Source organism: Pelobates fuscus, chromosome 4 (assembly GCF_036172605.1).
Source record: "Pelobates fuscus isolate aPelFus1 chromosome 4, aPelFus1.pri, whole genome shotgun sequence".
Taxonomy (NCBI): domain Eukaryota; kingdom Metazoa; phylum Chordata; class Amphibia; order Anura; family Pelobatidae; genus Pelobates; species Pelobates fuscus.
Genome location: NC_086320.1, coordinates 36,819,855 through 36,844,223, shown reverse-complemented (window position 1 = coordinate 36,844,223; position 24,369 = coordinate 36,819,855). Strand labels below are relative to the sequence as shown.

Genomic DNA, 24,369 nt, shown 5'->3' with positions numbered 1-24,369 from the left:
AACTTCAATTCTCCTTATTCATGTCCGTTCCAATTAACTTCCTTTGCCAATGTATTTCCCCCACCATCTCAGCTCCCCTCTACCTCCACTTCCATTTAAATTTTACCCTGTATTTTAAGTTTACCATAAATCTTCACTTTCTTTTCACATAATATAGTTATTTCAACTACCCTCTACAATCCTTTTAATTCCATTCCTTCTCCTTCTATTTACTGTCACATTTCCCTACCTCCTCAAATCATCTCAATACCTTCTACCTATTTCATTTAACTACCATTTTATTATATTAATTGAGCTAACCCATATTCTTCTACCCCCTTTAACATGTGTTCCTGTACTCAAGACTTGTTATACACCGATCAGCCACAACATTAGAACCACTGACAGCCAGGTTAACTGAATAACATTGATTATATCATTACAATCGCACCTGTCAAGGGGTGGGGTATATTAGGCAGCAAGCAAATAGTCAGTTCTTGAATTTCATGTGTAGGAAGCAGAAAAAATGGGCAAACAAAAAGATCAGAATGTCTTTAAGAAGGAACAGTGATGGCTGGATGACTGGGTCAGAGCATCTCCAAAACGGCAAGTCTTGTGTGGTATACAGCAGTTAGTACCTACCAAGAGTGGTGCAAGGAAGGACAACCGGTAAACTAGTATCTTGGTCATAGGTGCCCAAGGTTTACAGATGCACATAGGGAGCGAAGGGTCGCCCGTCTGGTCCGATCACACAGAAGAGCTACTGTAGCTCAAATTGCTGAAAAACGTAATGCTGGACATATAGAAAAGTGTCAGAACACACAGTGCATCGCAATTTGCTGCGTAAGGTGTTGCATAGCCGCAGACCGGTCAGAGAACCCATCGTGACCCCTGTCCATCGCTGAAACCGCCTTTACTGGGGATGTCAGCATCACAACTAGACCATGGAGCAATGGAAGAAAGTTGCCTGGTATGATGGTGGATGGCCTGGTGCATGTACATTGTTTACCTGGGGAAGAGATGGAAGCAGGATGCACTTTGGGAAGAAGGTAGGCCGGTAGAGGTAGTGTTATGTTCTCGGCAATGTTCTGCTGGAAAACATTGGGTCCTGGCATTCATGTGGATCTTACTTTGACACGTACCACCTACCTAGAGATTGTGGCAGACTATGTGCACCCCTTCATGGCAATCCTGTTCCTGATGACAGTGGCCTTCTTTAGTAGGATAATGCACCCTGCAACACTGGACACATTCGGAGGTATTATGGAGTCCATGCCTCAGTGCATCATAGTTGTTTTGACAGCGCGAGAGGGATTTTCACAAGATTAGACAGGTGTTTTTTTTGTTGTGCCTTATCAGTGTTAATAAGTCTCTGATTCGGCTGGGATTGTTCCTTTACACTATTCATGTTTTTTTAGTTATCATGCAGTTAAGGATATTCATTGCTATTTCACATTTAGACTGGGCCCCTCTGTACTGTAACTGTGTTCCATCGATATTAATAGAAACCACATGCTCGTATCTTCCTTGGTAGATTAGATTGTGCCCAAGTTAAGGCTCATTTGCAACTTTGTATATATCACACACACAGCCATGCAAGCACTGAGAGATTGTGTGTTCACACTCTACCAGTTTATCAATGGTTAGATTAACATTGTGATGGCATTCGCATGCGCCATCATTGTTGCTAATGAGATCCTAAAGACATCTGGTCCACTTAGATCCTAACATGAATATCGTAGGTACCCCCCACAAACACAAAGAGTAATGGAACTGAAAAACTTTAACGAATTAACATGAAGGGAAACTGTCATTTCCCAAGATTTTTAATATTTTGTTTGCATATTCTTGTAATAACAATTATGTATTTGTGAGGTGAGGAACATGAAATTAAATGTAGAAATCCAACCCCCTTTATACTGTCATTTACACCTAGGAGATTGTATTTTCTCTATTTTCTCTTCATACATTTACGTTCTTCTCATCTTTGTCTTTAAATACTTGGGGTTATAACGTGTTTAAGATATTTATACTTTTTTATATACTTTGATACATTTTTGTGTAGAAGACTATTTTAGACTGTTGAGACATTTTGTAATAGCAAATAATCATTGTTTTTGGGGTATTTAAGAGCAGTCGTTGTTTAGACAAAGCATCGAGGGATGGTTCAAAACGCGTTAGTGTGATCTACTGTACTCATATCTATACTAATAACCCCCATAGAGGAGAACGCCGTGACCCGGAATTAGGAGCGCAGTGCAGAGACCTCTTAGGACTGTGCAAAATAAGTGACGATTGTGGTTACGTTTAAAGGTTCTTGCTTGGAGTCAAAACTTTTTTTGGGGGGTTTAAAACTTGTATAAGGTCCCACTTGCTGTATGTTAGTTTTTTTAATCTTATGTGTGTGGATTCCTTAAAATAAAAAGTGTTATACTATGGTATGTTATTTATTTTTTATATGTGATACTGTGAGGAACATCCACTAAACAGTGATTTACACATAAGATGCGTTTTATATGTCCATTGCATGCTGTTTAAACACTCAATCGTCTTTTTGTGCTTGTTTTAGAGACCCCTCTTTATTATGTTTTTATTTATGCTGTGACTCAATTGATATTTCAGAAATTTGGGTATCATTCGGACCACCGTTACCTGCTATTTCTATTTGATTGTAAACACTTGTGCCGATTTCTGTAGGGAGTACACTTAAGGTAGAAAGAGACTGCACGAGTTTGTATGAGTTTATATTTTTTTACCTATTCGTTTATATATGTCACAAAATAACTCACTTAAATGAATTCACTATTTCACATTCAATCTTTTTAGACCTAAAAATGGCTAGTTGACATTTCCTTACAAGGCCGCTAAGCATAACAAACCTCCCAACCGTCCCACCATCGAACTTGGGGTCCTATTCTACCATCTCAATTTTGTTCTCTGGTTTCCCGTTCCTTGGGAAATATACTCTTACTTGCCAACTCAACACAAATGTCATACCTCCCATTCTTGGTAACATTATGTTTCAAAACGGCTAGAATGCAAATGCAACAAATGATAACATACTATGTTCTATGTTGTGAACATGATACCTATTCGCTACTGTTCTAGCTCTTGTTGTGACCATACACAGAGCGCGTATATAGCTGTGAAACATGAGGAATACAAGATAAACTGTCATTGTTATATAATGCAATGGATTTGGGGGAATAGATCCCCACAACATAATTCTGTAGGTAATAAAGCATGAAGCACCCTTGCAGTTTGTTTTTTTCTGTAGGAATGTGCTCTGAATCTGAATTCCATCCTTACGGTTGTCCTGATGTAGACATTGTATGAGATTGCCTTACGTTCCAATCTCTCTGTCCGTACACAGAACGCCACTGTCACGGTATAGCCAAAGAGAGGAATAGGAACTTAATCTCATTACAAATTAATACAAATTACCTCCCTCAGCCAGCAGCCTGCAGCACTCCAAACAAGTCACCCTCCTGCAGGAAAAAGGTCATCCAACAGGCAGGTGACTGCAAATACCTGTGTGTGTAACCATGTGTCAAGGTGTGTTTGTGTCACTGTATAAATCTGTGTCAGTGTGTGCATCTGTGACAATGTATGTATCTGTGTGTATGTGACAGTGTGTGTATCTGTATATGTATGTGCCAGTGTGTTTATCTGCCAGTGTTTGTTTGTGCCAGTGTGTGTGTGTTTCAGTGTATCTGTCAGTGGATGTATCTTAGTGTGTATGTGCCAGTGTATTTATCTGTCAGTGTGTGTCAGTGTATCTGTCAGTGTGTGTGCCAGTGTATGTCTGTGTTTGTATGTGCCAGTGAGTGTGTATGTGTGAATGTGTGTCAGTATACCGGTCAGTATGTGTATCTGAGTGTGTGTGTATGTACCAGTATGTGTACCAGTATGTGTCTGTGTGTGTGTCAGTGTGTATCTGTGTGTCTGTATGTGAGTGTGTGTGCATCTTTGTGCCAGTCTGTATCTGTGTGTATGTGTGTGTGACAGTGTATTTGTCAGTGTGTGTATCTCAGTATGTATCTGTGTCTGTGTGTTTATGCCAGTGTGTGTATCTGTGTGTCAGTGTGGGTGTACGTGTCCGTTTGTAAATTACTATGTGTGTGCTTCTGTTTGTTAATATGTAAGTATATCTGTGTAAGTGTGTATGTGCAGACATCCCAGCAAACAAACACCAACACAACATGCAAACACACCCTTGTAAACACAAACATGATATACAAACACACCCCTGAACTCCAACTCTAAAATTATATACTAACACTCAAACACTCCCTTCAGTCAAACAACAATAATACACACAAATGTACATCTGCATTTAAAATCCAACACTACATCCAAACACACCATAGCAGGTAAATGCAAGTATAACATACAAACACACCCCTTTATGAAAATGCTAAAATTATATACAAACACCAACTCTACATACAGCACCCCTGCTTTACTATAAAAGAAAACCTTGCGCTCTGTTAATTAAAGGGTTTGTAGTATAGTATGAAAATGTTTTCAGGGGGTTCCACGATGTTGATACATTATGTCAAAGGGTTCCACAGGAAAAATTAATTGGGAACCCCTGGTCTAGACTCCTAAAGACTACACATTCCACGTGTACCATATACAGAGTGTGCATGTTCCTGGGCATTTAAAGTAGGTCAGGGTGTCCCAACAAATGCATATATACAGGTAGTACATAGAAATACTTACATTGTGCAGTGATATGTTACCCATCGATTTGCATGAAACAGCTTATCCTGACCATAGTCAACACATATATACCCATTGGTAATCGCCTGAATTCCGTATCTCTGAAGCGCCATATGGAACGTATAACCGTGAGAGTTTATTTTTTGCAGGAATAGTTGTTCCACCCGTGCCGAAAAAATAGAAAAGATGCTTGGTGTGAAAAAAGGTGATTGATGGCTAAAAGACAGCTACTAAATGTTGATTTTATTCACAGATAAAGTGAGAAATGACCAGTAGATGGAGAAAAGGGGGAAACAGTTACAAAAAAATATAATAATCTATATTTGTATACTATATATATAAAAAAAATGTAATAAATATATACAGTGAAATATATATATATATAAAAATCTGCTTCTCTGCTTTTTCCCCTCTGTTAGTTACTTTTTCTCACTTGAACCACAAGCAAAAGGAAGGAAAATGTGCCACCACTATACTGCAATATATATATATATATAGTGATGTCAACTGTTCGCTGGCGAATAGTTCCCGGCGAACATCGCTTGTTCGCGTTCGCCACAGATGGCGAACACATGCGCTGTTCGGTCCGCCCCCTATTCGTCATCATTGAGTAAACTTTGACCCTGCCTGTACCTCAAAGTCAGCAGACACATTCCAGCCTATCAGCAGCAGACCCGCCCTCCCATACCCTCCCACCTCCTGGACAGCATCCATTTTACATTCATTGTGAAGCTGCATTCTTAGTGAGAGTAGGGACAGTGTAGCTGCTGCTGATTTGATAGGGAAATTGATAGCTAGGCTAGTGTATTCAGTGTCCACTACAGTCCTGAAGGACTCATCTGATCTCTGCTGTAAGGACAGCACCCCAAAAAGCCCTTTTTAGGGCTAGAACATCAGTCTGCTTTTTTTTTTTTCTGTGTAATGTAATTGCAGTTGCCTACCTGCCAGCCTGTGTGTCAGGCTCACAGCATATACTGTGCCCACTTGCCCAGTGCCACCACTCACTCACTGGTGTCACAATAGCTTGCATTTAAAAAAAAAAAAAAAACCCTTTTTGACTGTAATATAATAGCAGTCAGTTTCCTTCACTAGTGTGCGTTTCAGGGTCTGCCCAGTGCCCCCACTCACTCATATCTGGTGTCCCAATAGCTTGCATTTAAACTCCGCACCAACTGGAGATCGGCAAAGTGGTTTGTGACAACGGAAGAAATTTGTTGGCGGCATTGCATTTGGGCAAGTTGACACATGTGCCGTGCATGGCACATGTGTGTAATCTGATCGTACAACGCTTTGTGCATAAGTACCCAGGCTTACAGGACGTCCTTAAGCAGGCCAGGAAGGTGTGTGGCCATTTCAGGTGTTCCTACACGGTCATGGCGCACTTTTCCGATATCCAGCGGCGAAACAACATGCCAGTGAGGCGCTTGATTTGCGACAGCCCGACACGTTGGAATTCAACACTCCTAATGTTCGACCACCTGCTCCAACAAGAAAAAGCCGCTAACGAGTATTTGCAAAACAAAGAGAATATAGGCGCTCACTATAGTGTAACAGGTGATATTAGATGGGCAGCAGTGATCAGCACAAGGATTCCCCACCTTATGAGAGAACAATAGTGAACAACAATAAAAGAAAACCGCGCCCTTATTATGATACGAACATACGTACTCAAGTCCTTTTGGCCTTACAATTTCAACGGTATACCTCAAAAAAAAGAAATATACAAAATAATAGTGTAACCCTGTGGGTAATCTGAGAGTGATAAAGAAATATATGGTTATACACTCACATTTGGCAGAGCTAAATACAGAGCTCTGCTGTTTTAGCGCATAGACGGAATGATCCCCGTCCTAGGATATATTATTATTATTATTATTATTATTATTATTTTATTATTTATATAGCGCCAACAAATTCCGTAGCGCTGTACAATGGGTGGACTAACAGACACATAATTGAGATCACTGGACGTACTGGAACAGAGGGGGTTGAGGGCCCTGCTCAATGAGCTTACATGCTAGAGATATATGTGAAGTAGTCAGCGTCTTGATGGTCTCAAACAGAAAAAACAGACAGGAATATCCACATAGTGTAGTAAGTACCAATATTAGTATGGGTGATAAGTGAATAAAAGGTATCGTACTCACATTTACCAGAGCGTACCTCGCTCTAGTTAGTAGCGCATAGGTGGTATGATCCCCACCAAGGAATATAGACGAAAACCAGGAACAAAATATAATATGGAGATCTCAGAGTAATAAAAAGTATATTAAAACTATTTATTAACATATATATTGATAAAAAGCAGGATGCATAAAATACTCTATGAGAAAGTCCATATAAAATCCACTTTACGCGTTTCACCTATGGAGGCTTCTTCAGAAGTGTGGATAGAGTCCTGGTAATGTCCAAATATATAGCAGATATAATAAAAACAATTGGTGACATGTGGTAGGAAAATTAGTTTACTTACTGTGTCCTAATTTCGCGCGCGCTGTCAAACCGGAAGTGACGCGGCGCCATAATTCCCAATGATTTCAAGGAAGTGGGTTTGCTCTAACCACCGGTGGAACGCACGCGTCATACCGGAAATGACGCGGCGTGGCCGGCCGGTGGTATTCTGTGTGTTCCGGCGTGGAACGCATATCGAAGACGGGCCAATCAGGGGCTGTAGCTGGCCACTATAAATAATGCCAGGTTGATGTCCGTGGGCAAATAAAGTGTGAATGTTCGAATCTGACAGGCAATATACCAATATACAGGCACAGTATAAAGTGAAAGAACAATAACATAGACCTTATTAATAAGAGGTATATGTGTATTCACAACTATAATAGTGTGTGTTTATATACATATAAAGGGTACATAAAATTGCACATAAAATATGGGTAAAATCAAAGTGAGTGACTCCACTCCATGAATGGAGTGTCTGCATGTATACACAAACATAGATATCCATATTAATAAGTGATATATTGGATATATGGGCCACATAAATAATAAGAGGCTTTGATCAAAAGCAATATGATAGATATAAAAAAACGAAATAGTTAAAATTAATTACTGATAAAATTAGAAAAAAAAAAAAAAGTTGAATAAATATTTAATAAGATATACATCAAGGGTAAAAAAAGGGGAGTATAATTAATATGAGTGGGTGTATACAGACTCTATGTTTATATATACATGTGTATACAGTGTCAAATATATATATATATATAAAAAAGGGGAAATATTAAAAAAGGAGGAAAAAAGGGGGGAGAATGGGACTGAAAATTTTTTTTTTTAAATAAAATAGAATAAATACAGGAAGAACGGCAATGAATATTCAAAAAGAAAAAGAAAAATATATAGAGCAAACATAGGTCAATATTATAGAAAATTATAAAAAAATATAAAAAATTAAAGAGATCAAAATCTATATTTAAGCCGTTCGGATGCAACGTATCAATTTTGAACACCCATTCCATCTCCTTTTGACCTATTTTTTTTAATAAAATCACCTCCTCTCCAATGGTTTTTTATTGTGGCAATTCCTGTGAATGTAAGAAATTTGGGGTCACTATTGTGTTTACAGAAGTGAGCAGACACTGAATGTTTCTCATATTTCTTTTCAATGTTTCTACAGTGTTCTGCTATACGTATTTTTAAAGGTCTAATGGTACGACCAATATATTGGAGGCCGCACGGGCATTCTAACAAGTAAATAACATTCTTGCTTTCACAAGTAATAGTTTCTTTGATATTATAGATCTTATTATTGTTGTTTGTTTTGAAAGTCGACCTTCTTTTCTCTGTTGGTTTTGTTTTTTGCAAGCTATGCAACTATTGCATTTAAAGAAACCATTGGCGAGGGGTAAAGAGTCCTTTGTGTGATCTATAATATCAAAGAAACTATTACTTGTGAAAGCAAGAATGTTATTTACTTGTTAGAATGCCCGTGCGGCCTCCAATATATTGGTCGTACCATTAGACCTTTAAAAATACGTATAGCAGAACACTGTAGAAACATTGAAAAGAAATATGAGAAACATTCAGTGTCTGCTCACTTCTGTAAACACAATAGTGACCCCAAATTTCTTACATTCACAGGAATTGCCACAATAAAAAACCATTGGAGAGGAGGTGATTTTATTAAAAAAAATAGGTCAAAAGGAGATGGAATGGGTGTTCAAAATTGATACGTTGCATCTGAACGGCTTAAATATAGATTTTGATCTCTTTAATTTTTTATAATTTTTTATAATTTTCTATAATATTGACCTATGTTTGCTCTATATATTTTTCTTTTTCTTTTTGAATATTCATTGCCGTTCTTCCTGTATTTATTCTATTTTATTTAAAAAAAAAATTCTTTAGTCCCATTCTCCCCCCTTTTTTCCTCCTTTTTTTAATATTTCCCCTTTTTTATATATATATATTTGACACTGTATACACATGTATATATAAACATAGAGTCTGTATACACCCACTCATATTAATTATACTCCCCTTTTTTTACCCTTGATGTATATCTTATTAAATATTTATTCACCCTTTTTTTTTTTTTTTTTTTTATTTCTAATTTTATCAGTAATTAATTTTAACTATTTCGTTTTTTTATATCTATCATATTGCTTTTGATCAAAGCCTCTTATTATTTATGTGGCCCATATATCCAATATATCACTTATTAATATGGATATCTATGTTTGTGTATACATGCAGACACTCCATTCATGGAGTGGAGTCACTCACTTTGATTTTACCCATATTTTATGTGCAATTTTATGTACCCTTTATATGTATATAAACACACACTATTATAGTTGTGAATACACATATACCTCTTATTAATAAGGTCTATGTTATTGTTCTTTCACTTTATACTGTGCCTGTATATTGGTATATTGCCTGCCAGATTCGAACATTCACACTTTATTTGCCCACGGACATCAACCTGGCATTATTTACAGTGGCCAGCTACAGCCCCTGATTGGCCCGTCTTCGATATGCGTTCCACGCCGGAACACACAGAATACCACCGGCCGGCCACGCCGCGTCATTTCCGGTATGACGCGTGCGTTCCACCGGTGGTTAGAGCAAACCCACTTCCTTGAAATCATTGGGAATTATGGCGCCGCGTCACTTCCGGTTTGACAGCGCGCGCGAAATTAGGACACAGTAAGTAAACTAATTTTCCTACCACATGTCACCAATTGTTTTTATTATATCTGCTATATATTTGGACATTACCAGGACTCTATCCACACTTCTGAAGAAGCCTCCATAGGTGAAACGCGTAAAGTGGATTTTATATGGACTTTCTCATAGAGTATTTTATGCATCCTGCTTTTTATCAATATATATGTTAATAAATAGTTTTAATATACTTTTTATTACTTTTTATTACTCTGAGATCTCCATATTATATTTTGTTCCTGGTTTTCGTCTATATTCCTTGGTGGGGATCATACCACCTATGCGCTACTAACTAGAGCGAGGTACGCTCTGGTAAATGTGAGTACGATACCTTTTATTCACTTATCACCCATACTAATATTGGTACTTACTACACTATGTGGATATTCCTGTCTGTTTTTTCTGTTTGAGACCATCAAGACGCTGACTACTTCACATAGATCCTAGGACGGGGATCATTCCGTCTATGCGCTAAAACAGCAGAGCTCTGTATTTAGCTCTGCCAAATGTGAGTGTATAACCATATATTTCTTTATCACTCTCAGATTACCCACAGGGTTACACTATTATTTTGTATATTTCTTTTTTTTGAGGTATACCGTTGAAATTGTAAGGCCAAAAGGACTTGAGTACGTATGTTCGTATCATAATAAGGGCGCGGTTTTCTTTTATTGTTGTTCGCTAACGAGTATTTGTATGACCGGGGTGCTAGGACAACCTCTGCGGAGCTGGGAATTTTTTTACCACGTTACTGGACGCTCATGCGCAGTGCCTGTAGGCTCATGCGTCCTTTTGAGGAGGTGACAAACCTAGTCAGTCGCACCGAAGGCACCATCAGCGACATCATACCATTTGTTTTCTTCCTGGAGCGTGCCCTCCGAAGAGTGCTGGATCAGGCCGTAGATGAGCGTGAAGAGGAAGAGTTGTGGTCACCATCACCACCAGAAACAGCCTTATCAGCATCGTTTGCTGGACCTGCAGCAACGCTGGAAGAGGATTGTGAGGAAGAGGAGTCAGAGGAGGAATGTGGCTTTGAGGAGGAGGAGGAAGACCAACCACAACAGGCATCCCAGGGTGCTCGTTGTCACCTATTTGGTACCCATGGTGTTGTACGTGGCTGGGGGGGGAAGAACATACCTTCAGAGAGATCACTGAGGACGAGGAACCGGACATGAGTAGCTCGGCATCCAACCTTGTGCAAATGGGGTCTTTCATGCTGTCGTGCCTGTTGAGGGACCCTCGTATAAAAAGGCTGAAGGAGAACGACCTGTACTGGGTGTCCACGCTACTAGACCCCCGGTATAAGCAGAAAGTGCCTGAAATGTTACCGAATTACGGCAAGTCGGAAAGGATGCAGCAGTTCCAAAATCAATTAAAAAGTATGCTTTACACAGCGTATAAGGGTGATGTCACAGCAGAACGGGAATCTAACAGGGGAAGAGGTGAAAGTAATCCTCCTCCTCCCACGACCACGCTGGCAAGGACAGGATGCTTTACAGACGTGTTGTTGATGGTGGACATGCAGAGCTTTATAAGTACTATGCATCGCCACAGCCCCTCGGGGTCCACCCTCAGAGAACGACTCGACCGACAGGTAGCAGACTACCTCACCTTAACTGCAGACATCGACACTCTGAGGAGCGATGAACCCCTTGACTACTGGGTGTGCAGGCTTGACCTGTGGGCTGAGCTATACCAATTTGCGATAGAACTTCTGGCCTGCCCCGCTTCAAGTGTCCTGTCAGAAAGGACCTTCAGTGCAGCAGGAGGTATTGTCACTGAGAAGAGAAGTCGCCTAGGTCAAAAAAGTCTAGATTACCTCACCTTTATTAAGATGAATGAGGGATGGATCCCGAAGGGACTGACAGTGGGCGATACATTTGACTAAAAAAGGCCTGATGAGGGGGACTACTTAACACACCACTCCTATCTGGTGGCACATTAGATTGCACGCGCAGTGCCCCAAATTTGAAGTAGGAGGACCGACCAAGCATCTTTTTCCATCTCCCGCTTCCTAAAATCGATGCCTTATATACACGTCCCCTGACAGGGGACGTAACAGGGATTAAACTGATAAGAATAGTACTACTTAACACACCACTCCTATCTGGTGGCACATTAGATTTCACGCGCAGTGCCCCAAATTTGAAGTATGAGGACCGACCAAGCATCTTTTTCCATCTCCCGCTTCCTAAAATCAATGCCTTATATACACGTCCCCTGATAGGGGACGTAACAGGGATTAAACTAAAAAGAATAGTACTACTTAACACACCACTCCTATCTGGTGGCCCATTAGATTGCACGCGCAGTGCCCCAAATTTGAAGTAGGAGGACCGAACAAGCATCTTTCTCCATCTCCTGCTTCCTAAAATCGATGCCTTATATACACGTCCCCTGATAGGGGACGTAACAGGGATTAAACTGATAGGAATAGTACTACTTAACACACCACTCCTATCTGGTGGCACATTAGATTGCATGCGCAGTGCTCCAAATTTGAAGTAGGAGGACCGACCAAGCATCTTTTTCCATCTCCCGCTTCCTAAAATCGATACCTTATATACACGTCCCCTGATAGGGGACTTAACAGGGATTAAACTGATAGGAATAGTACTACTTAACAACCACTCCTATCTGGTGGCACATTAGATTGCACGCGCAGTGCCCCAAATTTGAAGTAGGAGGACCGACCAAGCATCTTTTTCCATCTCCCGCTTCCTGGGTGGAGGAAGAGAGACCTTCAATGACATCAGTGAGGACAAGGAACGGGACATGGCTAGCTTGGTATCCAACCTTGTGCAAATGGGGAGTTTGCGGTTGTGCAAATGGACTGTTTACGGTTGTTTGCGGTGCGTTAAACGGGGAGTTTGGTCTGTCACTGTGAAGCGGGCGTAACCCTTACACTACCTGATCGATACAACATCATACCTGATGTTTTAAAGCACGTTATTCCAAACAATTTAGGAATGTTAGGTGATTTATGCCCTTTATGGATTAAAACCAGACTCTGCATCAACAATGTAATTTTCCATGGGAGTTTTGCCATGGATCCCCCTCCGGCATGCCACAGTCCAGGTGTTAGTCCCCTTGAAACAACTTTTCCATCACTATTGTGGCCAGAAAGAGTCCCTGTGGGTTTTAAAATTCGCCTGCCCATTGAAGTCTATGGCGGTTCGCCCGGTTCGCTCGTTCACGAACATTTGCGGAAGTTCGCATTCGCCATTCGCGAACCGAAAATGTTATGTTCGCGACATCACTATATATATATATATATATATATATATATATATATATATATATATATATATATATATACCTCAAGGGGTTAAACCATTCTCAAACTTGCCTACAGCGGCGATGTCCACCACCCAGTGGCCTAAATATCCTGGAGTGCTGCTTGGCATGGGTGCAGCTGATTGGATGAAAGTGGTCAGCTCTTAGCCAGTCAGCGGCGCCACTGTCCGGCAGCACTCTGCGCTTCCTGAATCTGAAAATTTGGCAGGGAGTGGACATCACTGCTGGAGGCAAGTTTGGAGTTAAACCATTGAAGTTAGAGTGCTTCCAGGGGCCTCCTGGCCCCAAAACAACTTTATTTAGATGAAATTGTTTTTTTGCCTGGAGTGTCCCTTTATGATATGGCTGGATTTTAACTGGACCCCTCTGAACTGTTACTGTGTTCCATTGATATGAATAGAAACCATATTCTCTTATCATCTTCCTTTGTAGATTAGATTGTGCCCAAGTTAAAGTTAATTTGCAGCTTTGTATAAATCACACACACAGCGACGCAAGCACTGATAGATTGTGTGTTCACAACACTACACAAGTTTATCAATGGTTAGCTTGACATTGTCATGGCATTTCAACGCATGCGCCATTATGGTTGCTAATGAGCTCTAATGTGAATCACATCTTAAACACCCCCATACTGAAGAAACAAAATGTTGTAACCAAAAAAAATGTAAGTACTGTGTGCATATATTACTCCAGCGTTTGTGGATAATGGATTATTTTTCGAGATTGTTAAACCATTGTTATCAGTTCTGTCCTTAGCACCAGATAGTCAGCACAGAGAGAACATGCAGACAAGAGGAGACATGAAACAACGTTTCTATTTCCCCTCATCCTTTGCAATGTTTGTCTTTCCTTTACCTAATCATAATGGGTTTGTGATCTCATTTACTTTACCCTCATTATAGATTTAAATGAAAAGGAAGAATTGTATGAAAAATGGTTAACACAAATTAAGGTCCCCATCCCGCCTCCCCCCCTCCCCTCCTGGTGAGGTCCAACATTCCCAGGCCTCCATCAGGACAATGTCTTCCTAATTTCATGAAGGTCCAGATGTACAAACAGAGTCACATGTGCCAGGGTTGTAACTGGTCCCAGCACACAAACATTCGGTTTGTGCCGTGTTTCAAGCTGAACATTTAAATATTTCACATAGCTACTCCTAGCACCATGACCATATCAAATCACTGAAGTAGTCGTGGTGGTTGGAGTAACACTTTAATTGAATTTCAGATTACATCTTGTTATAGCTAAAGATGACTAGTTGACATTTCTCTATGGAACAGTTAAGCATATTCACATTCCAAGCCAATGACATAGCAAACCTTTGGGGGAGGACCTTATCTTAACTGTCCTACAAAACTCTTCCACCAAGAGAGATGTTAGTTTATCTTAACCATTAAACCTGTTACTTTTTAAGATGTGTTACACCCCCACAGAATAATTGTGTAGGTGATGAATCTTAGAGTGTCATTGCAGTTTATTTATAGTATTGAAATGGTGAGTCTAGAAAGCCCAAAATAGATTAAAACCTGCCAGACTAAAATCCAAAGGGATGTCTGCAGGAATGTGCTCTGAATCTGAATTCCATCATTAAGTTTCTCCTGATGTAGACATTGTGTGAGAGTTACGTTCCAATCTCTATGTCCACATACAGAACGCCATTGCCCCTCTATAGCCAAAGAGAAGAAATAGGAACCCAGGATATATCTCACTTAATCTCATTACAAAGAAATGAATAACATAACATTCAATTATGTGGGAAGGAGTCAGATATGGATAAGAATAGTCAGAGAACAATTTTGGTGGGAGGAAGGCACAATGGGAAGAGACAAGTAGGGTTAATGGGGGAGAATTTAGATTTAAAGACACAACTATGGATATATGGTAATAGCAATAGCATATGAAACATTTACATTAGAAGGGATAAGTTGAAACCACAAAAGAGGAAATGAGTGGTTAATTGATAAGAGGAGATTAATGTGTGAGAGAGATAAGAAGGGGGATGTGAGACAAATGTGAGGAGGAAATGGAGAGACACTTGTGAGTAGCCAGAGATGATATAGTAATATAATGGGGAATAGTTATAAATGGGGAGATATTGAAGAGAAACAGGTGATGAGATGATGCAGGAGATGTTGAGTCTAGAAATTGCAAAAGCTAAAATAGATCCACACCAGCAAGACTAAAACCCATCCTTGCCTTGTCCCACACACGCACACACTACACTCAAACTTAATCCATACAGACACGTGCATGTCATTTTATCCCTGCATTTACACTCATAGACATGGAATTTTAATACACTTTAAATTCTCACTTTACTGCATAACCCTGACAGACTCTGATCCTACACACAAATACAAACACACTGTTTAACAACTCAGCATAGGTGTGTCTGTGGTGCCTGGGCACACCCTAATTCCCGCAGCACGCCTATGGATTGAGACCGGCGCTATCCGAGCGCCAGCTCTGCTCTAAGCCTCCATGGGCCGGTGGGGAGATCAATGATCTCCCTTCTGGCCCACAGCAGCATGGAGGGAGGCAGGAGAGGACCCGGGGAACTCTTGCCCGCAAACTAGAGTTCACTCTCCACTTGACCACCAGGGATGGCAGCAGCACGGGTAAGAAGGGAGGGGGGGATATTAACTAATCTGCCCCCACCTCCACCATCATTCAAACATACAGCACACACACACACATACAGCACCCTCACGCAAACAGCACACAAACAGTACCCACACACTAACACTCACACACATACAGCACCCTCACACACACAGCACCCTCACACACACACCACCCACACACACGCAGCACCTACACACATACAGCACCCACACAGTACACACACAGCACCCTCACAAGCACACACATACAGCACCCACACACATACAGCACACAAACAGCACCCACACACACAGAACCTACACACATACAGCACCCACGCACACACACACACACAGCACCCACGCACACACACACACACACACACACACACAGCACCCTTACAAAAAAACACATAGCACCCTTACAAACACACAGCACCTTCACACACTAACAGCACCCTCACAAACACACAACACCCACACACAGCACACAAACAGCACTCTCACACAGCACACTAACAGGACCCTAACAAACACCCTCACACACACACAGCACACTACCAGCACCATCACTCACAGCACACTAACAGCACCCTCACAAACACATCACACTAATAGCACCCTCACACACAGCACCCTTACACACACACAGCACCCTCACACCACCCTCACACAACACACTAACAGAGCACACACACACACACACACGGCAGTGTATGTATGTGTGTGTGTGTATATATATATATATATATATATATATATATACATACATACATATACACGTGGCGTCTGTTTGTGCTTTAGGGTGCACATCCTAATACAATGGGCTGCGCATGCCTATGCAACTCACAAAACACTGACACTTGCCAACATGCCAACACTGTCACTTTACATTCTGTAACTGTGAAATTGCACACAAGGACACCTGCATTCAAACACACACTGGCATCAAACACTTTTGCAATAAAACAGTCTGAAAGACACACTGATAGACTGATCAGCCACAACATTAAAGGACCACTCTAGGCACCCAGACCACTTCAGCTTAATGAAGTGGTCTGGGTGCCAGGTCCTTCTAGGGTTAACCCATTTTTTCATAAACATAGCAGTTTCAGAGAAACTGCTATGTTTGTGAATGGGTTAAGCCTTCCCCTATTTCCTCTAGTGGCTGTCTCATTGACAGCCGCTAGAGGCGCTTGCGTGATTCTCACTGTGAAAATCACAGTGAGAGCACGCAAGCGTCCATAGGAAAGCATTATGAATGCTTTCCTATGTGACCGGCTGAATGCACGCGCAGCTCTTGCTGCGCGTGCGCATTCAGCCGACGGGGAGGAGGATCGGAGGAGGAGAGCTCTCCGCCCACCGCTGGAAAAAGGTAAGTTTTAAACACTTTCCCCTTTCCAGAGCCGGGCGGGAGGGGGTCCCTGAGGGTGGGGGCACCCTCAGGGCACTCTAGTGCCAGGAAAACGAGTATGTTTTCCTGGCACTAGAGTGGTCCTTTAAAACAACTGACAGATAAAGTGAATAACAATGATTTTATCATTACAATGGTACCTGTAAAAGGGTTGGGATACATTAGGCAGCAAGTGATCAGTCGGTTCTTGAATGTCATGTGTTGGAAAGCAGAAAAAAATGGACAGATGAAAAGATCGGAGTGACTTTGACAAGTGCCAAACAGTTAGGGCTAGACGACTGGGTCAGAGCATCTCCAAAATAGAAAGTCTTATGGCATGTTCCCTGTATGCAGTTGTTAAGATCTACCAAAGGTTGTGCAAGTAAGAACAATCAGTGAATCGGTGTCAGGATCATGGTAGCCCAAGGCTCATTGATGCATACGTGGAGTGAAAGCTAGCCCGTCTGGTCCGATCACACGGAAGAGCTAATGTAGCACAAATTGAACACACAGTGCATTGCAGTTTGCTGCATATGGGGCTGCATAGCCGCATACTGGTAAAAGTGCCAATGATGACCCCTGTCCACCGCCAAAAATGCCTTTAATGGGGACTTGAGCTTCAGAACTGGACCATTGAGCAAAAGAAGAAAGTTGTATGGTCTGATGAATCATGTTTTCATTCAGAGCAGGTGGATGGCTGGGTATGTGTTCATCATTTACCAGGGGAACAGATGGCAGCAGGATCTGGGCAATGTTCTGCTGGGAAACCTTGGGTCTTGGCATTCATGTGGATGTTACCTTGACACGTACCACCTACCTAGAGATTGTTGGAGACCATGTACATCCCTTTATGGCAATGGTGCTTTTCTGATAGCAATGGCCTCTTTCAACAGGATAATGCACACTGCTACACTGCAAAAATATTTCAGGAATGGTTTGAGGAACATGACAAGGTGTTTGTTGTGTTGCCTTGGCCTCTAAATTCCCCAGATCTCAATCTGATGGAGATGGGATTTGCTGGAACAACAAATCCAATCCTTTTGAGGATCCAACCTTGCAACTTGCAGGACTTCAGGGATCTGCTGCTAATGTCTTGTGGACACAGGACACATTCAGATGTCTTGTGGAGTCCATGCCTCAATGCATCTGTTTTGGTGGCACGAGTGGGACCTACACAATATTAGGCGGGTGGCTAATCAGTGTAGATTCATACCCAAATAGACCACTACAACACAAACTCTGACAAGATTAAAACAAATAATCTAGTGCTTATTTTTGTCAATTTAAAGCCTGTTGTTTGATATATGCTAACTTGGTAAGATTTTATTAGTAAACTGATGCAGTTTTCTGGTTGCAATACAGTTATATCACGCAGAAAGGCGAAACTTGAAAGTTTGGTTACACCTCTTTTCATTACCATATTCCACATATATAAGTACATGTTCATTATTTAAACAGAGTGTGTATATATAGCTGGTTGTGTAAACTTGGTCACAGGGCTGCAGGTAATAGAAAAATACACGTAACTAATCTCAACATTAACATCGTATGTTTGTTATCAGGATTTTGTTCTGACTAAAGACCACACATTCCATGTGTACCATATACAGAGTGTGCATGTACATGTAGATTTTTTTGGAACTCACAGGACAACATCTCTGCATAATGTTACATTTAGTTACCTTTAGTCCCAGCTAACATTTTAACTAGTAACTAGAAATCACAGGGCCCGGTGCAAAAATTGCCCTGAGGTCCCCCTAGGCACCTCCTTCTCCCCCCAGTCCCTCCATGCATCTCATTCTTCTCCCACCAACCCCTCCATTTGTCTAATTTCCTCTCCCCAGCCTCATCCATGTGTCTCATTTGCTCTTCCTCCTCTTCTGTACCTTTTCACCCAGAGCACAGTACCAGGACAGACAGGAAGTGCTCTTTCAGTGGGCACTTCCTGTCAGATGCAGTCCACTCAGTATACACAACGGCAGGAGGTGAGCAGCACGGCTCTCCCCTCTTGCTGGTCAGAGCAACAGTAGGCTCTGGGCCCCTACGGCAGTGCACCAGCCCTGAAAGTAGGCTGGTGGCCCACAGTCGCATGGGTTGCAGCTGTGACTGAGCCCCCTAGTGATGGGCCCAATCACGAAAGTGGTAGGTACGCCACTTTATATATATGAACAGTGATCTCAGATGTTCCACCTGGAATCGGTTGAAGCCACTCCCCCAACCCCCGAGTGCTCCTATCACAACTGGGACTACTACTGCCTTCACTTTCCACATCCTTTCTAGCTCTTCTTTCAGCCCTTGGTATTTCTCCACCTTCTCATGTTCCTTCTTCCTGATGTTATAGTCACTGGGTATTGCCACATTCACCACCACTGCAGTCTTCTGTTCATCGTCTACCACTAAGATGTCAGGTTGGTTGGCCAATACTTGCTTGTCTGTCTGGATCTGGAAGTCCCACAGGATCTTAGCCCTGTCATTCTCAACAACCCTTTGTGGTATCTCCCATCTGGGAGGTCCAGCCCATATTCTGTGCAGATGTTTTGGTGCACAATCCTAACAACTTGGTTGTGTGTCTCTCAGTGTATGCTGTTCCTGCTAACATCTTGCCCGAGGTGCAAGACCCTTTCCGTTACAGACATAACGTTTGTTGGTTCTGAAACCTGCGTGTTTCTCTAAACTAACCACTTGCCTTTCTTCTTTCAGTAACAACTAAAAATTTTGAATAAAAAGAAATAAAAAAAAAGTTTGTTGGTTAAAATATAACCGTTTCAGTCCTGGAACTTGGTGAAATGTGACTTTTCAATCTGGAACAGAAAGTGTTAAGAAATGCACATAACATAGTCAGTAACAATGAAGAGAGGAAATCTGTTAGGTGCAAGTGGTGATAAGAGGCAAATGGGAGCCATGTTATCTGCTATCTGACAAGTGCTGAACATATAGTCAGATGAATGTATCTCAGGACCCTGCCGGACATATCCCCTCACACAGCGTGCGTGCTCCTTCCCGAGAGATAAGGTAACACATCTCTACAAGTATCAGATTTGAGCACGAGAACGTTCCTACATAAACAAAAATGATTTTACACTTAGCTGGAGTAACAAAATATCACATCTATTTTTGGATTCAAATCACTACGCCAACATCTACCATCTCTGAAATATTTAAAATGTATTTAGTGCTTACTAAATGTTACATTATTATTATTGCCATTTATATAGTGACAACTTATTCCACAGCGCTACAGTAACAAAATCAGTAACATTATCAAATACATAAGCATAAATATAATAAAACAGCAAGGTACAAGAATTAAACATATCTCTTTTTCCACTTGTTGAATATACATAAGGACATCCATTCCCTTGGGATATCAAACTCTCTGGAAGAACTGGGAAACCCTGCACTATCGCGTTTCTGCTTTTTCCATCTGGGATCGACCGCCTGTATACATTAATTGCTGCCTTAATGCTATTCCTACAGGAGCAGAATGACACCGTCTATATATTCGCCCTCTTAAACATCTTAACACCCTCCGTTCCACCCACCACCACTCTACAAACCTCCACACAAAAATTCATGTTTTCACATACACAGGCCATAAACACTGAGATGGGTTATGTGCAGCCTTAAGAGGCCAGGCAGGTGAATATGAACACTGTGATGGTGGAATTCATGCCACTCTGCAATGTGTAATATTCCACTGTTAGCATTATATTGCCTCTAAACACAAAGTTCCAATAAACTCAATAAGAAAAAAAACATGTTTCAAGTTCAGCCTTTCTCACATCTGTTTTTGCTGCTGATCCCCCCAAAAAAGGCAAAAAGAAACCCAGTCTGAAGCGCTTCCAATTTTGCAACAAACTAGGCAAAAAATCCTTTTTAATCCCAGAATGGCAGTCAGATTTATCCTTGGATCAAGAAGCTTTTACCCTAAAAATGAAAGATTATATCTCTCAATATTATTTTTTTGCAAGTATTCATCTAGTTGCTGTTTAACCCTTTAAGGACCGCGGACGAATGAGGTATGTCCGACGAAAAGCGGTTCTAAAGGTAAATTTGAGTGCTCATGATCGCTTCCAGCCGCGCTCTATGGGTATTACATGATGCTGCGATGTCGAGGCATTGTGGAATACCCCCCCTCACTGACAGGCACCCAAGTGATTGCTCCCCCCGGAGGTACGAGGTACGTTCACGTTAAATTTGAAAACAAAAATGGTTTGTAAATAGCAACGTGCTACGTGTACTTCTTGCTCTATAACTTTCCAAAAAAGCTAAGAACATGTTAACATTGGGTATTTCTAAACTCAGGACAAAATTTAGAAACTATTTAGAAACTATTTAGCATGGGTGTTTTTTGGCGGTTGTAGATGCGTAATAGATTTTGGGGGTCAAAGTTAGAAAAAGTGGGGTTAAACATATGTCTAGATTGACCGTGCTGCGACAATCAGCATCTCCTGATGGAGATGCATTGAATTAATGCATCTTTATGGGGAACGTACAGCACCTCCACGCAGAGCGTGGAGACTCCAAACGCCAGTGCTGCACACTGCGCAGCACTGAACTAGGAAGCACCTCTAGTGGCCATCTGAGTGACTGTCATTGGAGGTGTCCCTAAGCAGTAATGTAAACACTGCTTTTTCCCAGTGTTTACATTAAAATGCTTATAGGGATACGCTATAGACACCAGACCCACTGCGTTAAACTCCAGTTATTCTAGAGACTATAGTGTCCCTTAAAGTTAAACTTGCCATGCTCATAAAAATGGGAGAAGGGTTCAATAAAAAATTTAAATATCCCATCAGAGGGCATATAAAAGCATTAAAGCATTACAATGTTGAAATTTAAAAGGGCACTTGGCATAAAAGCCCTAGTACATCTTGCTTGTACCAAAAAAGAAAATGCCCTCCCACCCCTTTCATTTACATAGAGCCTATTTAAAGTTAACACAATTGTGTTCCTGAAATACAGTCAGGGGCTGGATTATTTACATGACTGTGATTTTTCATTCATGCTCTGTTTACATATTTGATAAGCCACATCAGATAGAGAGTTATTCTCACACAGACACTTTGCTGTGAAAGCATTGTGTAGTCAAATGGGATTCTCTCCACACTCAGAATTCTAAGCAAACATGGAATCAGTGGACTCAGCAGAACCTGGAAGTATTAGCCCACAGTCCAACAGGTAAGTCCAGAGCGGGCACTGACGGCACATACTTAAACATTGTCAGTTTATTTTTAATTTTTTTTATTTCTTTGTTCACCATATAATTTAAAGTAGGATTCTAATTCTCCCTGCCCCTCTTTACATAATTTAAAGGAGTCTTTACTCCTGTACCCAGAGTCAGTGGGCTACTAGAACTCTATGTGTTTGCATCTTACGGACATAGTTACAGTTACAGCTTAGTTAGTACTTCAGGACACAAACAATTTTGCCATTTTTGTTATCTATGTTCAACTGTAGTTTCCACCTTTCTCATTTATTGCACCAACACACATTATGTTCCATTTTTTATAGACAAAAAAGGGTTTTAATTTGATGTAACATATTCATATACAAATATGATCATTTTAAAAAATGCCAAAAAAAAAATCACAGTTTTGGCATTAGTAATGTGAACATAAATATTACAGCTAAAGAAATGTAGTTACAAATAAATAAATGTATTTGTTTTAATTACAGAGTACATGACGCGGCTAGGATTTCTGTTTATTTTAGTAGTTACAGTTCAGAAAATGCAAGGAGCAAAATACAATTTCAATGTGGAACACATTTAGAATTTGGGGTTTGTTTGTCTTAATAGCTATCACAGAAAACAACATTTTTATACAAAGTATATATTCATATAAGGCAGACATTTAGACAATTGTATGTAAACATTTAACTGCTAAGATTTGTTAAAATTGTAGTCAAATTCTGTTTTGTTCTTTTTTTACATGTGATTTTTTTAATGTGAATTTTGTAAACCTGATGTGTGCTTCTCTTTTACAAAACTCCAAATAAAACTATATCCCCAATGTATTTATTTACCACTATCCTGTGAAGTTACAATTCCATATTTCAGTTTTTAGAATTTCGATTGATTTGACGGGCCTTTGTCTCATTGTGGGACATTACAGCCGTTTAACTGTTCAAATTACCCCGCACAGGCCAACCATTTGTCAAAGTAGACACTCCAGAGCAATTATATAGTTTATACTATGCTTTATTTTGCCACCGTTTTTTTAAAATCTGCTTTTGTCAATGTTTGTGGTGTTCTTTTATTTATTTTTTCCCCCAGATACCTTGTAAATTTGATGTGTGCCACTATTATCATACTCCTAAAATTATGCATGGCTAAATGTTCTGAGTACAACAATACCCCCAATATATGCCACAATCTTACAACATTACAGTGCCATATAGGAGAACAGATATTTTCAATTTTTACAGTTAGCATTTTGATTGATGCATTTGATGGGCTTATTCCTCATTTTGGAGCATCTTTGCAGTTTCACAGTTCAAAGGACCCCATAAATGCATACCATTCGCATAACTAGACACCCCGAGATATGCCATATGGTATAATTGAGCTTTATTGTACAGCCATATTTTGATTGATTTCTTTTAACGTTTATGGTATTATTTTATTTTTGCATTTTTTTGCATGCACTTGGCAAATTAGCAGTTTATCTTGTAAACCTTGTGTGCTAGCTCATTAAAAATCATTGAATTGTGCTCAGCTATATCTCATACAGAAGTACAGAGTACAGAATGACCAATTTTGCATACATTTGTCCAGTTTTTGTGAAAATTCTGGGCTGAATTTATAACTAGCCAACAGCAGGGTTTTTCTTTTTAAATGCAACATGAAGAAGTGCCTATGAGACATTTTGGGGAAGTTTAGCAGCTCACATATTTAAATCACTCCAAAAATGGATGGGTATTTGCAAATGTGGACACCATTGGGACTATCACATGATATAGTTTGAGCTTTACAGAGGTGCCATTTTTTACCAATTGTTCTCAAAGTTTGTGGTGTTAATTTTTATTTTGTTGTTTTTACATATACATGTAGTGTATATTTTAAATCTCATCTGTGCTACTGAATAGAATTGTGCACGGCCAAAAATTTATTTTTTTTTGTTTCGTTCCAATTCGTTATTTTTCGAATTTGGGTCATCTGAATTTCAGAAATTTTCTTTTCGGATG

The 24,369-nt window shown here is 40.5% G+C and overlaps 1 protein-coding gene across 2 annotated transcripts in view; it reads left to right on the top strand.

The window, feature by feature from the left end:
• The window catches only part of FER1L6 (fer-1 like family member 6), a 148,494-nt gene that overhangs the window by 16,504 nt on the left and 107,621 nt on the right, over positions 1-24,369 (top strand). The window contains exon 1 of one of the 2 annotated variants that reach the window (XM_063451076.1): positions 22,311-22,362. The exons of the other annotated variant lie outside the window; for it this stretch is intronic. The gene's annotated coding sequence lies outside the window, so the exon portion shown is untranslated. Of the gene's footprint in view, positions 1-22,310; positions 22,363-24,369 lie in introns of those variants that run through there. 2 annotated transcript variants of the gene reach the window in all.